Source organism: Pan paniscus, chromosome 5 (genome assembly GCF_029289425.2).
Source record: "Pan paniscus chromosome 5, NHGRI_mPanPan1-v2.0_pri, whole genome shotgun sequence".
In the NCBI taxonomy this organism is placed as follows: domain Eukaryota; kingdom Metazoa; phylum Chordata; class Mammalia; order Primates; family Hominidae; genus Pan; species Pan paniscus.
Window position 1 is genome coordinate 78,527,975 of NC_073254.2, and position 14,320 is coordinate 78,542,294.

At 36.8% G+C, this 14,320-nt stretch overlaps 1 protein-coding gene across 4 annotated transcripts in view; it reads left to right on the forward strand.

Moving 5' to 3' along the window:
• Positions 1-14,320, forward strand: part of PHF3 (PHD finger protein 3) — a 78,455-nt gene that overhangs the window by 29,897 nt on the left and 34,238 nt on the right. The window lies entirely within an intron of this gene.

Here is a 14,320-nt window from a genome sequence, read left to right on the forward strand (position 1 = left end):
AGCTGCTGCACCTGGCCTAAAATTACTGTAAACAGTCTACTGTTTTTACAAAGTATTTTTAGTATAAAAGGAACTATATTTATATTAATGACATTCTGTAACAATGCAAAGTGCTGAAGGCAAACAAAATGCATTAAGGGTGTCAACTCCTCTCTACTTTATGGAATTTTTACTCTTTCAGTATCCTTCCTTTTGGATAAATTGACTGACATGTATTCATCAAGGATACTAGTGGCAATCTGATTAAATACTAGTTAAGTTTGATTTCTTTTTAAAATTTAGGTAGCAGTTAATCATAGATTGATTGTCATGTCTACCGCTTTAGTTATACACACCCCCTTAGGAAATGATTTGCTTAATGTATAAAGTCTAATAAAAGCTGCTATAAGGATGTCTTTTGAAGGAGTGACCAATTTAGAGGTAGTACCTTTTTAAGGTATACTGACTGTTTTTTCATGTGTTTCTCCATAAAGAGCTTTGCTGAATACCTGACAAACTTTGACTTTTAGTCTTCATGAGATCAGGGAACGCCTAATAAAAGTAAATATTTGTAACTTACTCTGGGTACTGACATTATTCTTGAGTTCATCTTAGTTTCTTACGTATATATATTTACATATATATGTGGCATAAAGATTTTAATAATCTTTAATATATATATATTTGCTTCGTGTTTGTCAGCATTTTTTTTTTTCTTTTAAAACATTCCCTTATATTGTAGAGTCATTCCGTGGTATCCATAGGGGATTGGTTCCAGGACTTCTCCCTGCCACAATACCAGTATACTCATATGTTCAAGTCTCTGGTATAAAATGGTGTATATTTGCATATAACCTGTGCACATCCTCCTATGTATTTTAAATCATCTTTGAATTATACCTAATACAACGTAAGTGCTGTGTAAATAGTTGTGGTGAAGTATTCTTTAGGGAATAATGACAAGAAAAAAAAGGCTGTACATGTTTCATACAGACATCATTGTCCCCCTCCTTTTTTTTTTTTTTTTGAGATGGAGTCTTGCTCAGTTGCCCAGGCTGGAGTGCAGTGGTGTAATCTCAGCTCACTGCACTGTCTGCCTCCCGGGTTCAAGCCATTCTCCTGCCTCAGCCTCCCAAGTAGCTGGGATTACAGGCACGTGCCACCATGCCCAGCTAGTTTTTGTATTTTTAGTAGAGACAGCATTTCACCGTGTTTGCCAGGCTGGTCTTGAACTCCTGACCTCAAGTGATCTGCCTGCCTTGGCCTCTCAAAGTGCTGGGATTGCAGAGGCGGGGTCTCCTTATGTTGCCCAGGCTGGTCTCGAACCCCTGGGCTCAAGCAATCCTCCTACCTTGGCCTTCGAAAGTGCTGGGATTACAGATAGGAGTACCATACTCAGCCTTCCCAAATATTTTTGATATGCTATTGGTTTTATTCACATATGAAGAACCCATGGATTTGGAGGGTTGACTGTATATCCTTTTAAAAGACACTTTAAATATGTTTTGGAACAAAGTAGACTGTAAATGAGATATATGCTATTTAGATACCTGGTTAAGGATACTTGTCATTTTAAGCTTTAAAAAAATTTTTAATTTAATTTTGTATTATGAAAATTTAAAACATACTGAAAAACAAAGTACAGTATACTCACGTTTAGTCATCACCAATATTCAACAGCTGTTAATATTTTGCTATATTTGTTGTATTAATTTATCAGTTTACCAGTTCATCCATCCAGTCTACCCATTTAGTTGAACTTTATCATGTATCTTCCCAAAAAGGACTTATATATAACAATACCATAACTGCACCTAAGAAACAATTTCCAGGTATCATCTAATATTCTGTCCATGTTCAAATTAGTCATTTGTCCCCAAGCTATTATTTTCACCCGGTTTGTTCAACTCAGGTTGTAATCAAGGACCTAGTTTGGCATTTAGTTGTATTTCCGAAGTCTCTGCACTCCTTTTTCCATTGATACATTTTGAACAGGTAAGACCAAATGTCTCTTAGCAACATCCTGAGTTTTAGATTTTTTAAACTGGATTTTCTGCAAGTTGGAAATTAGGTTTAAAAACTTGATTAGAGTCAAACATATTTGGCATTCGGAAAACTTCATAGGTGAAGCTGTATAATGTCACATCTTAGAATGTTTATCATCTGACTCTTGATGTTAAATTGGATTACTGGGTTAAGGTGGTGAGAGCAAAATCTCTTCTTCCTAAATACTTGAGATGGCAAGTAATCTGCACAGCGATGCAGCCTTGGCAATATGAAAATATTTATTTCCTCATCAGCCTTTTTCCTAATGGTTTTATGCATCCATTGATGATATTCGCTGGAGTCAGTTGTAGCAAAATGATGGCTTTCTAAATCTAACTTTTCTTTTACATTTATTTGCTGCATTCTGGTAAGGGAAAGTTTTGTTTCATTACCTGGTTGCTTACAGTTCCTACTGAAGAGGCAGATTAGAAGGAAAGAATGAACATTTCAGAGTTAGGAGTTGGAGGAATGATCTTTCAGAGTAAAGAGTTTTGGTGAAATGATCACTGCTAATGCCAGAGGTGGCAAATAATTTTTTTGGCTTCCTCCTCCCTCCCCTTTTTTTTTGAGACAGGCTCTCTATTGCCCAGGCTGCAGTGCAGTGGCGTGATCATGGCTCACTACAGCCTCGACCACCTGGGCTTAAGTGATCCTCCTGCCTCAGCTTCCCAAGTAGCTGGGACCACAGGTGTGTACCATCATACCTGCTAATTTATTTTTTATTTTTTATTTTTGTATAGATGGGGTCTCTCCATGTTGCCCAGGCTAGTCTTGAACTCCTGGGCTCAAGTGATTGTCCCGCATCAGCTTCCTAAACCTGGGATTATAGGCTTGAGCCACTGCACCCGGCCCTCTTTCCTTTTTGATGGTTATAATGAGTTCATAGATTAAAAAAATATATATGTCACAGTGCTTTTTTCCTTAAGATGCTCAAATTTTTTTTTTAATCCAATCACCTCGCAATGTAGTCAGTGAGATGTACTTTTAATTGTGTGTTCCATTGCATAGTTTTGTTACTGTTATAGAGGCAGAATTCTTCTAAAAGTACTTGCTGATTTTTTTTCATTCTGCGATTTTTAATTTTGGCCTTAGGACCATATTTTCCTCTGTTACGTGTATAATTACAATCAATTTCAGTATAAGATTTCTTGATATGCAACTTCAAAAAAGCACGTGAAATATGTAAAAGGAGGTCAGCTTGGAAATTAACTGATCGGTTGTGAAGGTTTGGTAGAAAATTTTTCCCTTATCTTAAGGCTGAATGTTGATGAAATGCTTTAAATTAAATTTGATACACACTGGTGACAGGAAAATTGTCAAATAAATGACCTTGATTAGTGGACAGATCAGTCTTGGCTTTAATACAGAAACATTCTTGTGATGATTTAGGGAAATAATTATTGTAAATAAATCTTCAAGAAACTGACATTTAAAAAACTATATTGATAATTCTTCCTTTTTAAAGCAGTATAGTGAACATAATTTAGCTTTTAACTGTTGATTTAGTAGTCTTGGGAAACCAGTGATTGTATTATTACTTATTAGCAACATCCTTAGGTACTGTTTTTGTAGGTAAGGCTTTTGGTCCCTGTATTAACTGGGCCTGGGACAAATACACTAGGAAAAAAATTGCTTTTGAATGATGTGTTTCTCGTCTTTTTATAATACTGTCTTAGGACCTTCTAGTTTATCTTTCTCAAACATCTAGAATATTCGATCCATTCGTCTAATTGTGAGAGGCCAGGAAACTTGAGTTATTAGAAATATGTGAAATAAAAATAAGGGACTACACTCTTAAAAAAAGGTGTGTATATATGTAAAACACATGGACAAATAAACCGTATTAAAGTAGTTTTTCTCTGAGGGTTTCTATATACTTGATTTTTCTTGAGGAAGGCTCTAGAGTTGGAAAGTTAACTGAAATGAACTTGATGTAAGCGTTTACCCATTCTAAACTGTTCATAAGAGGCCAGAGAAACTTATGGAAGATGACAGGAAGCATTTACTGACTTCTAAACCTACATTATAGAATGGAGCAAGATACATTTTACTGCTGTTTCAAGGCTGAATACATACAATAATAATTTTTTTCTCATTAAGTTATGACCTTTACCTAGGTATGTTTATCAGAATTGTGTTTTCCAAGTTGTAGTAATTCTCTTATGTGTTCCAAATTTATTACAGAGTTGACTTTTTTTTTCTATTAAGGTTCATATCTTTAATCTCTTTAATATACTTGATGAAAGTTCCTTTTATAGAACCGTTTTTATACTCTTAAAAGGAGACTGTGATTCTTAGGCATACACCCTGAAAAATGCTACTAATTCCATCTTTTTGAGTGAGCAGCTTTTTTTGTAGTTATTTGGTTATTCCATGTTTGGATGCTTCCTTCTCATCTGTGCTTTCTAAACTGTCATCCTAATTCTGACTTCTGCATGGGTTAGTCAACACTACTGTGATGGAGTAGAGGTGTTTTTTGTTTTTTTGTTTTTTTGTTTTTTTGAGATGGAGTCTCGCTCTTAACGCCCAGGCCGGACTGCAGTGGCGCTATCTCGGCTCACTGAAAGCTCTGCCTCCTGGGTTCACGCCATTGTCCTGCCTCAACCTCCCAAGTAGCTGGGACTACAGGTGCCCACCACCGTGCCTGGCTAATTTTTTCTATTTTTAGTAGAGATGGGGTTTCACCACGTTAGCCAGGATGGTCTCGATCTCTTGACCTTGTGATCCGCCCAACTCGGCCTCCCAAAGTGCTGGGATTACAGGCATGAGCCACCGTGCCCGGCGGAGGTGTTTTATTCTATTTCTTTTGATTGCTGAGGATAGCTTCCTGATTTGAGTCTAGTTGAACATGGAGGTTCTCATCTGTTGAGATAGAGCCATGATATTTTTGTATGCACTCATGCATTTGTTCATTTAAGCTATGTTTTAAGACTGAACATTTTATGTTCCAGCTGCTGTTCTAGCACTAGTGATACATCAGAAAACAAAGGAATAACAAATTCCTGCTCTTGTGGAGTTTTAATTCTATTTAGTGGAGCATATAGTAGCATAATAGTCTTTTCCTGGGCTACTACAAATTAGGGCTGTAAATTGTTTAACTCAGTTTCCTGGCCTCTTTTACTGAAAAAAATATGTGATTCTCTAAGAACTCTTTGGGTGGTCCTGTTTGTGTCTGTTTTTTTTCATATATTTGAGTAAATGCAACTGAAATGTTACAGAATGAAGTGCCTAGTTGGGAATTGACTTATTAGAATGTGAAACTCAGTGAATAATAATGAGATCCATATTATAAGATGGTTGAGCTGCTTTTTTTTTTTTAAACCTATTCCTGTTTTACAGTAACGTGATTTTCATTAAATAACATTCCAGGGATCAGCAGTTTACAACAATCGTATGTAAGGTATAATGATTTTCTTTGAGATAAAAGTGATTGGTACTGTACTGTTTGTTTAACAAATATTTATTGCATACCTATCATATGCCAGACTGTTTCCAGTGCTGGAGGATAGAGTGGTGTTTGAGACAAAGTCCTTGCCCTCATGGAGCCGGCAAGTATTAGGTTGGTGCAAAATTGATTGTGGCTTTGGCCATTACTCTCAATGGGAAGAAACACGATTACTTTTGTGTCAGCCTAGTAAATTGTAAGGTGATAGAAAATGTCTAATTGTTTTTTTGGTGGCAGAGGTCATGGTTTATTTGACTTGGGCTAGTTAGGGAAGGCCTCTCTCAAACATTGAGAGTAGCTGCATGCTGAGGTACTTGTAGTGGCCAGCCTTTTGAAAATCCTAGGCGAGTAAAGTACATTCCAAGCAGAGAAATAGCAAATGAAGGGTACTCAAAATGTTTAGTTAATACTTTTATCAGATTAAAGTAATTCATGGTTACTAAATAGTTCTAGTATCTCTGAGGGTTGTGTTTACATGCTTACATTCATATTTACAGTTGTTTTGTTTTGTTTTTGAGACGGAGTCGTCCTCTGTCGCCAGGCTGGAGTGCAGTGGTGCGATCTCGGCTCACTGGAACCTTCGACTACCTGGTTCAGGTGATTCTCCTGCCTCAGCCTCCCAAGTAGCTGGGATTACAGGCACGCACCACCACACCCAGCTAATTTTTGTATTTTTAGTAGAGATGGGGTTTCACCATGTTGGCCAGGATGGTCTTGATCTCCTGATCTCATGATCTGCATGCCACCACGCCCAGCTAATTTTTGTATTTTTAGTAGAGACGGGGTTTTACCATGTTGGCCAGGATGGTCTCAATCTTCTGACCTCGTCGTCTGTCCGCCTCAGCCTCCCAAAGTGCTGGGATTACAGGCGTGAGCCACCGTGCCTGGCCAATATTTACAGTTTTTTACTGAACCAAGTCTGTAATTAGTGGGCTGTATAAATAAATGAACTATGAGACAGTAACTTTCTCATGTGCTATTGCATAAAAAAATCTAAGAAATAAAAATAATATTTAAACAATTAGGAAGCAATCCATAAAGTATTCTCCCCTTCTCCACAGACACAGATACTCATATTAACAGAGTGTATACTTTATGTCACCATAGATTTTCTAAAATTGGTTAGTGTCTGGCCAAGTGCCTCCTTTCTGCCTGTTTTTATACACATAGGGCAGACAGAGCTAATCGAAATGAAAATTTGGAATGTGTATTTTTTTATTTTTCTTAATTTCATAATGTTGCTTGGTAGGTTAAAAAACACTTTAATACATTTTTAGCCTTTATTATAATGTCCTATATTTAGATACTCCTTTAATGAAATTAGAAGATCATGTTTTATGGTTAGGTTTCTACTGCTCTGTTTTCCACAGGTATGGTTTGTGGTTACATGATAGGATATCTACTGTTAAAGCAAACTAAATATGCCTGAGAAGGACTCTACTTCTATATTTGAGTCCTTGTGGATGAGCCGTAACCTAGCTTAACAGCAGACAAGATTAGAAACCTAACTTGGGAGTATGTGCCTGTAACAGTAGCTGAGTATTGGTCAATCCCAGCCGCCATACTTGAACCACTCAGACTTCTGTGTGTTCAAAGTGTGTTCACATAAGGCAAACACCAACCTGTAACCAATCCAGCTGTTTCTGTACCTCACTGCCGATTTCTGTATGTCACTTTCCCTTCCCTTTTTTGTCTATAAATTTGTTCTGACCAAGAGGCACCCTAGGAGTCTCTCTGAATCTGCTGTGATTTTGGGGGCTGCCTGATTCATGAGTTGTTCACTGCTCAGTAAAGCTCCTTCAAATTTATTTCTCCTCAAGTTTTTCCTTTAACACTGTCTTATTCTTTGTTTTGTCTATGCTTGGGATTTTTTTTTTAATGTCAACAATCTTGTATTACCAAATGTGCAGGATTAACACTTTAACATGGCTAACAGCAGAAACAGCACCGCTAACAAGCTCAAGTATGGAGGTGCAGACCCAATAAGTATTGTCTCTTAGAAAAGAATTGAAAAGATACAGATATCTGCTTAAGTATTTTTTGTTTTTAAATAAAATTTTCCAGTGTTGCAGAAAAAATATCCCAAAGTGATTTCAGTTCATAAAAAAGCAGCATTAGGCAGCCTGTGCTGCCTTATAAACCCCAACTCAGGATAACCATAGGAGAAAACCCCCGAAACATTAAAAAAAAAAAATCACCGTTTCTTCTCGTCCTTCTCCAGCTTCAACTGCTTATTCCACGAAATACCTAATAACAGGATAAGCAAGACCTAGCTCACTTCTGTCAGCCTCTTGTCTGTTTGTTAAGGTTAATCCTTCACATCTACAACAATCAGTAAATTGATTTCTAATTTCTGGCTCAGATTTCTAGAAACTTGCAAAACATCCTTATGTTTTCTTCAAGGATGGGGCTGAGGGTTCCTTGAAAAATCAAGGGGGCAGGGTACCCGCCTGAGACTGGAATGCCTCCCAGACCCTTTCTAAGCAAAAGCATCCCAATACCTTACAACTGAAAGTCTAACCTACCAGGTAAGAAAAAGTAGCAAATGGGCACCAAACTGTGCCTGTACCAAAAAGGTGAATATCTCCTCCTCTTAACTATAAAGGTAAGGGAGTTGACAGGAGCCAAGTATTTCACGTTATCTGTCTAAATTAGAGTTTGCATAGTTTGGGCTAAAGCCATATTGCAGAGAAAAACATTCAGTCAAAGGATAGGGGTGGCTTTTACTGTATCTGGTAAAGCTGCCATTCCTGGGCAGCCGAATTCGTTGCTCTTTTATAGAAGCTCTTTGGCCTTATACAAAGTACTTAAGAATTAATAGGGAAATTTTAAATTTGACTTAATAACTGACAAACTTAAAGATATACAAAAAGGCAGTGTATAAATCCACAAAGTATTCAAGCTTTTTTAGTAACCATGTTTCTTTTAAAAATCTGAAATTAGTGCTAGTGAGTTCTTATTGAGACAATATGAAGCCCTTTGCACTGTAAATATTTTATATTTTTGGAGAGACATTTGATATCTAAGAGTAAAATGAATATATATGTGTGTGTATGTATGTGTGTGTATATATATACACATATATGTGTATGTGTGCATATATACACGTGTGTGTATATATATACACGTGTGTGTGTATATATATACACACACATATATGTGTATGTGTGTGTGTATATATATATACACACATATATATGGTGTATATATATACCATCTTCAACTCAGTGAACCTGTGTTTTAAAATGTATCATAAAGAAGGAATAGAAGAGGGGAAGAAAAGCATTATTCATATAGCATTGTTAATTTTTTTCAAATTAAGAACATGATAATATCTACAAGGATAAATTCATTCCCAAATAGTTAATTGTATGTAACATACAACTCGGTGTAGTGTATCATACCTCAGCCTCTTTTTGGAGTGAATCTGTTACTCATTCATGAAGGAAAGAACTCTTACCAACGGGTAGTCAAGTAGAGACTGGTGGTCTCCTGCGATGTTAGAGGGGTAAGCTGTAGGGGCTCTGTTAAGAGGAGGTGTTCACATATTTTCTTACTATACTTAACACAGCCCCTATAAAGTAGATATCTATTCTTTATTGTTGTGATACTGCACAGATATGTTCTTTTCCCCCTCAAGTCTGGTACTTACTGCCAACTTTGTAATAGAGGAAATAACCGATGTAGAAGTATAATAGTTGAGCTAAGTTTGACCTTTGTGCTGCCTGCATAATTAATGCATTCCAAATATGAAGAGTCCCTCCTGTTACTGATTTGTAATTCTCCCCCTTTGTATGGTATTAAAGTGATTTAAACAAATCTCTATTGTTGAGCAGTGCAATAAATTTAACTCTGAATGGTTTTTATTCTCTTTATCTCATTTGCCCCCTTTCCAAAAAGATAGGTTTAAATTACATAGTCTGGAGTTAAAATAGTATCAAGGTCAGGAGGACTTCACTTAAGCAAGTTTAATTAGGGCAATTTGGGGTTGGGATGGGAGGAATTTGAATGTGATGTAAAATCAGGCTCGAAGAGATTTCTGAGTATGATCATGGATTTTATGCCAAAATTTCAGAACCATTTGGGGTTAAATTTATTCCATTTCTCAACAGTAGGGATTGGTTTAAATCACTTTAATACCACACAAAAAGGAAAATTACAAGGCAGGACTAGTAGGGAGTTTTTCACATTTGTTATGTGATGATTATGCTGGCAGCACAAAGGTCAAACTCAGCTTAACTACTTCTAGATCAGTTATTTCCTCTGTTATAAAGTTGGCATTAAGTTTCAGACTTGGGGGTAAAAATGAGAATGGCACCTAGTACCTAGTTCTGGAATATAGGTGGGAACTAAAAACATACTGGAGGTGCTTCTGTTGTTGGGGCTCTTGAATGTTCAGCATGAGAGCTCTGGAAACTCTGAAAGCAATGTAGAGCTTGATTTAATGTAGAAATGGATTTTTGAGTTGAAGGAAGTGTGTTGTCAGGAGGAGCAGGAGTTCAAAAAAAGATGCATGCTTGGAAATCTTACCTTTGAGAAACATCTCAAATGCAGTCTTAGTTATTCTAATTGTAGATTGTTGACCAAGAGGTTGTTCAATGATAGAACCTCAAGTCATCACTTACCTTCCAAGTTATTTTCCAGCACATATAAACATGGTCAGATCTCTGTTGATTTTTCCCTCTTCTGTCCCCTTCCTTCTCTCCACTTTCCTCCATTAAACTTAAAAGCGACTACAATTATTGTCATTCTTCATTTACTTACTTCTTAACTCCTTCTCACCTGATTCTCTGCTTTGTGTGTCAAACTAGTGGATTTCTCTCCTTTATTCGTTCTTTGTGTAGCAGTTAACCTTCCTGATTACCACTACTTTGAAATTTTTGTGATGTTGCTTTACCTTGATGCATCTTTTGTCTGATCTTTTTCCTTCATGTCTTCAATATATCAAAAGAGTGAAGTCAGTATGTTACTTCCAAATTTGTTCTTTCCAACTTCTCTGTTTGGTCAATAGAAACATTTTCTCTCACTCATCAAGGTTTAAGTTCTCCCAATCTGTCTTTTCTCATAATTCTTTTATTCAGCAAATATTTTCTGGAATACCTACTGTACACAAGGTTGTTATTCTAGGTTCTGGGGATTCAGCCACAAATAGGAGACAAAGGTCCTTACCTGTGCAGCTTACACTCTAGTGGAGAAGACTGTCAGATACTTAATGTCATAAAGAGAAACATTTTAAAGGATAAAGTATGCTAAGGATCCATAGGCAGTAATGGGAATATGTGCTGTTTTGCATAAGGTGGTTAGGGAAGGTTTCTCTGAGAAGGTGACATCTAAGTAAAACCTGAAGGAAGGGAAAGAATGAGTTATGGGTATTTGGGAGAAGAGCCTTCATGCAGCGGGAATAGCAAGTGCAAAAACCTGGAGATGGGCTTATGCTTCCCTATGTTCAGGAAAAGCCAGTGTGACTGGAGGAGAGTGAATCAGCAGGGGGAGGAGATGGAGTCAAAGAAATTGGCAGGAGAAGATCTTGTTATAGGACCCTGTGGGCCCTGGCTAGGATTTTGGGCTTTATGTCTAAATGTGTTGGGAAGGTTTTAGAGGATTTTGAACAGAAGAATATTAACGTGATCTGACTTAATATTTTAGAAGGATCACAGTGATAACTGTGGAGAATAAACTGTCAGGGGAGAGGGGATGGCAGTAGAGAAACCTGGGACACTAGGAGGCTGTTACAGTCTTAGATGAGAGATGTGATTTGGGAGTAGCATGTTAGCTGGTCAGATGTGTGATACATTTTGAAGATAAAGCTAGCAGGATATGCTGATAGCTTGGATGTGTCAGATATGGGGAGAGGAGCTAAGGACAATTCTAGAGTTTTAGAATTGAACTAGGTGATTGGAGGTTCCATTTACTCTGAATACCTTGGGAGGAACAGTTTTTTGAGGGGGAGGGAGGATTGGTAGAATCAGTGTTCATTTTTGGTATGTTAACTTTGAGGTACTTATTAGACAACTTAATGAAGATGTCAGATTACACTCTTCTGAAGGTCTCATGAGCTTCGAGCTGGAGAAGATACCTATGGGAATCATTAGAGTATAGATGGGCCTGGATAAGATCACCTTAGGGATAAGTGAGTGTGAAGGGATGAGTGAGTATGAGTGTAGATAAAGAAGAAAGATGGGGGGACTGAACTGTTGTATCCTTCAGTATGTAGATGTCTGCAGGAAGAGAAGGCTTTATCAAAGGCTGTTGACAAGTGGCTAGGGAAATGGGAGGATGTGATATCCCAGAAGTGAAGTGAAAAAAAAGGAGATTCAGAAAGTGGAGAGGAATCAGCTGTGTCAGATGCTGCTAGGAAATGGAATAATTTAAAACCTGATAATTGACCTTTGGATTTGGCTTGCAAAATCCTGTTGATTCTGCTTTGTAATACAGCTCTAAAATTCATTACATGACTTCACTCCCTGTCAACAAACACTATTCATCAGGCTTTCCTTCTGGTCTGTTTTTCTATTTTGGATGGTTCTTTTTTTCTCCTGTTTACATTGTAGAATACATGCTCATTATAGAAAACTTGGAAAAGTCAGAGAAAGTATAATGAAGGTTAAAAAACAACAGCAATGGCAAAATTCCTTACAACTAAATCACTGATTGAACAGTCTGTTGTGTTTTTCCTATTAATGTTTCTTATGCATCTTTGTAATGCATATACTATATATATATGCTTTTCTACAGAATTAATGAAAAGTAGTCTTAAAATTTATGTATTTAAAGGAACATAGTAGACCTATAATCTAATGTCAAAACTTTTTTGAGGCTGGGTGCAGTGGTTCACACCTGTAATCCCAGCACTTTGGGAGGCCAAGGCAGACGGATCACCTGAGGTCAGGAGTTCGAGACCAGCCTGGCCAACATGGCTAAACCCCGTCTCTACTAAAAATACAAAAATTAGCTGGGCATGATGGCACACACCTGTATTCCCAGCTACTTGGGAGGCTGAGGCAGGAGAATCACTTGAACCTGGGAGCTGGAGGTTGCAGTGAGCCAAGATCGCACCACTGCACTCCAGCTTGGGCAAGAATGAGACTCCGTCTCAAAAAAAAAGAAAAACAAAAAACAAAAAACAACAAAAAACAATAGCAACAAAAACCTGAGGATGTATGTGAATGTGTGGCAACCAATATTCCATCATGGTGGAACAGCCTAACTGGAGTTCCTACCTGTCTTTACACAAATTATATCTTAAATTAATCCTGATTAATTTTTCTAAAGCATATTCTCCTCCAAACTTTTAGCGCATAGCATAATGGTTAAAAGCGTGGGCTCTATTTTTACTTTTATAATACATGCTTATAGCAGGAAATTTGGAAAATAGGAAAAAGGTATATTCTTATCTGTTTGTGGATAAGAATTACTGCATATGATTACTGGTATAATTTTCATCTGTTTTCTGCCAATCTTTTTTTTTTCTATCTAAATGTACATATGCATGCATTTTATTTGTGTGTTTGTTTCTAACAAGGATCACACTGTTTTCTGGTCAGGATTTTCTTCATAATCTATTCTTTCCTCTCTTTAAATTTATTTTGATCAAAGCATATGAGCAGTTTCATGATTCTGTTTGTTGTCAAATTGCTCTTCAAAAAGATTGTGTCATTTAAAGGTAAACTTATGAAGAATTTTGTTCTCTTTAAATTTTAGGATAGACCACTATCTTGTTGAGCTCTTTTAAATGAAGTTCTACTTGGACACAAAGATGAGGACTAGATAACTCCTTGAGGTTCCTTCTAACCCCTAGGATGAAGATAATAACTAACATTTGTATAGTGCTCTAAAGTTTACAGAGTGAGTTCTCATACATCATCTCACTTGATCCTCACAACAGCCCTGTGAGGTAGGTAGGACAGGTATTGTTATTCTCATTTTAGAGATAAAGAAACTGATAGAGAGGTTAAGTGACTTGATAAAGGTGTTTTTTTTTTTTTAAACGTTCTAGTAAGGATTTGAATCCAGACTTGCTGATCTAAATAATCACATTCTTTTTGGCAAGATTTCATACAACTGCACATTTAGAATTACTGATACATGTTGGCTAAGTGGCATTTGTTCTACACAGAAATAAACCTAATGACAATATGAGTACGGTGTTACTATTTCTTTGACTGTTCCTGAGTCTTTTTACATTCTTTCTCCACCCCACAAATTAAATACATGACTCTGTCTCTCTTTTGACTAGGAGAAGGTAATGTAATTATATAGCTATATTAAACATCTACTATTTTCTCCAGCATTTGGGGGAAGGGGAAGTTACATTATGTTTTTCATTTTTTTCCTCTCTCTGTTTTTTTCCGTTTCTTCCTTTTTTTTTTTTCTTTTGGTACCAGTCAAAAGCACATCTGCATTGCTTGCTTTCATACATGTAGCATAAAGTCTGTAGTAGAGTATTGGGATCCCAGTTAGAAGTAGAATTTTTGATTCTAGCATGAACCTAGAATCTTTCAGGGTATGGAACTCCTGTACTACCTTAACCAAAATTGTGATACTTGAGTACTCCAGGTATAGTCACCTATGTCTTTCACAAGGGGTCAGCAAGTAATAAATGGAAGTGATATTTGAGGCTAAATCAGGGAAGAGTATAATATAGCTAATACTCTCTTTGACTAATTACTTTACAAGGTGGAAGTTTATAAAACTGACTTGATTTGGGAGTTTGGTAGTGGCAATTTCACATGTTAGAAAATTTCACATTCCAGATTTTCAAGAGTATGTAGTGTTACGTTAAGACTATCTCACAGTATTCTGTACTGCCTTTAATTGCCTAACATTCCCAATATTTTTAAAAGTTAATTT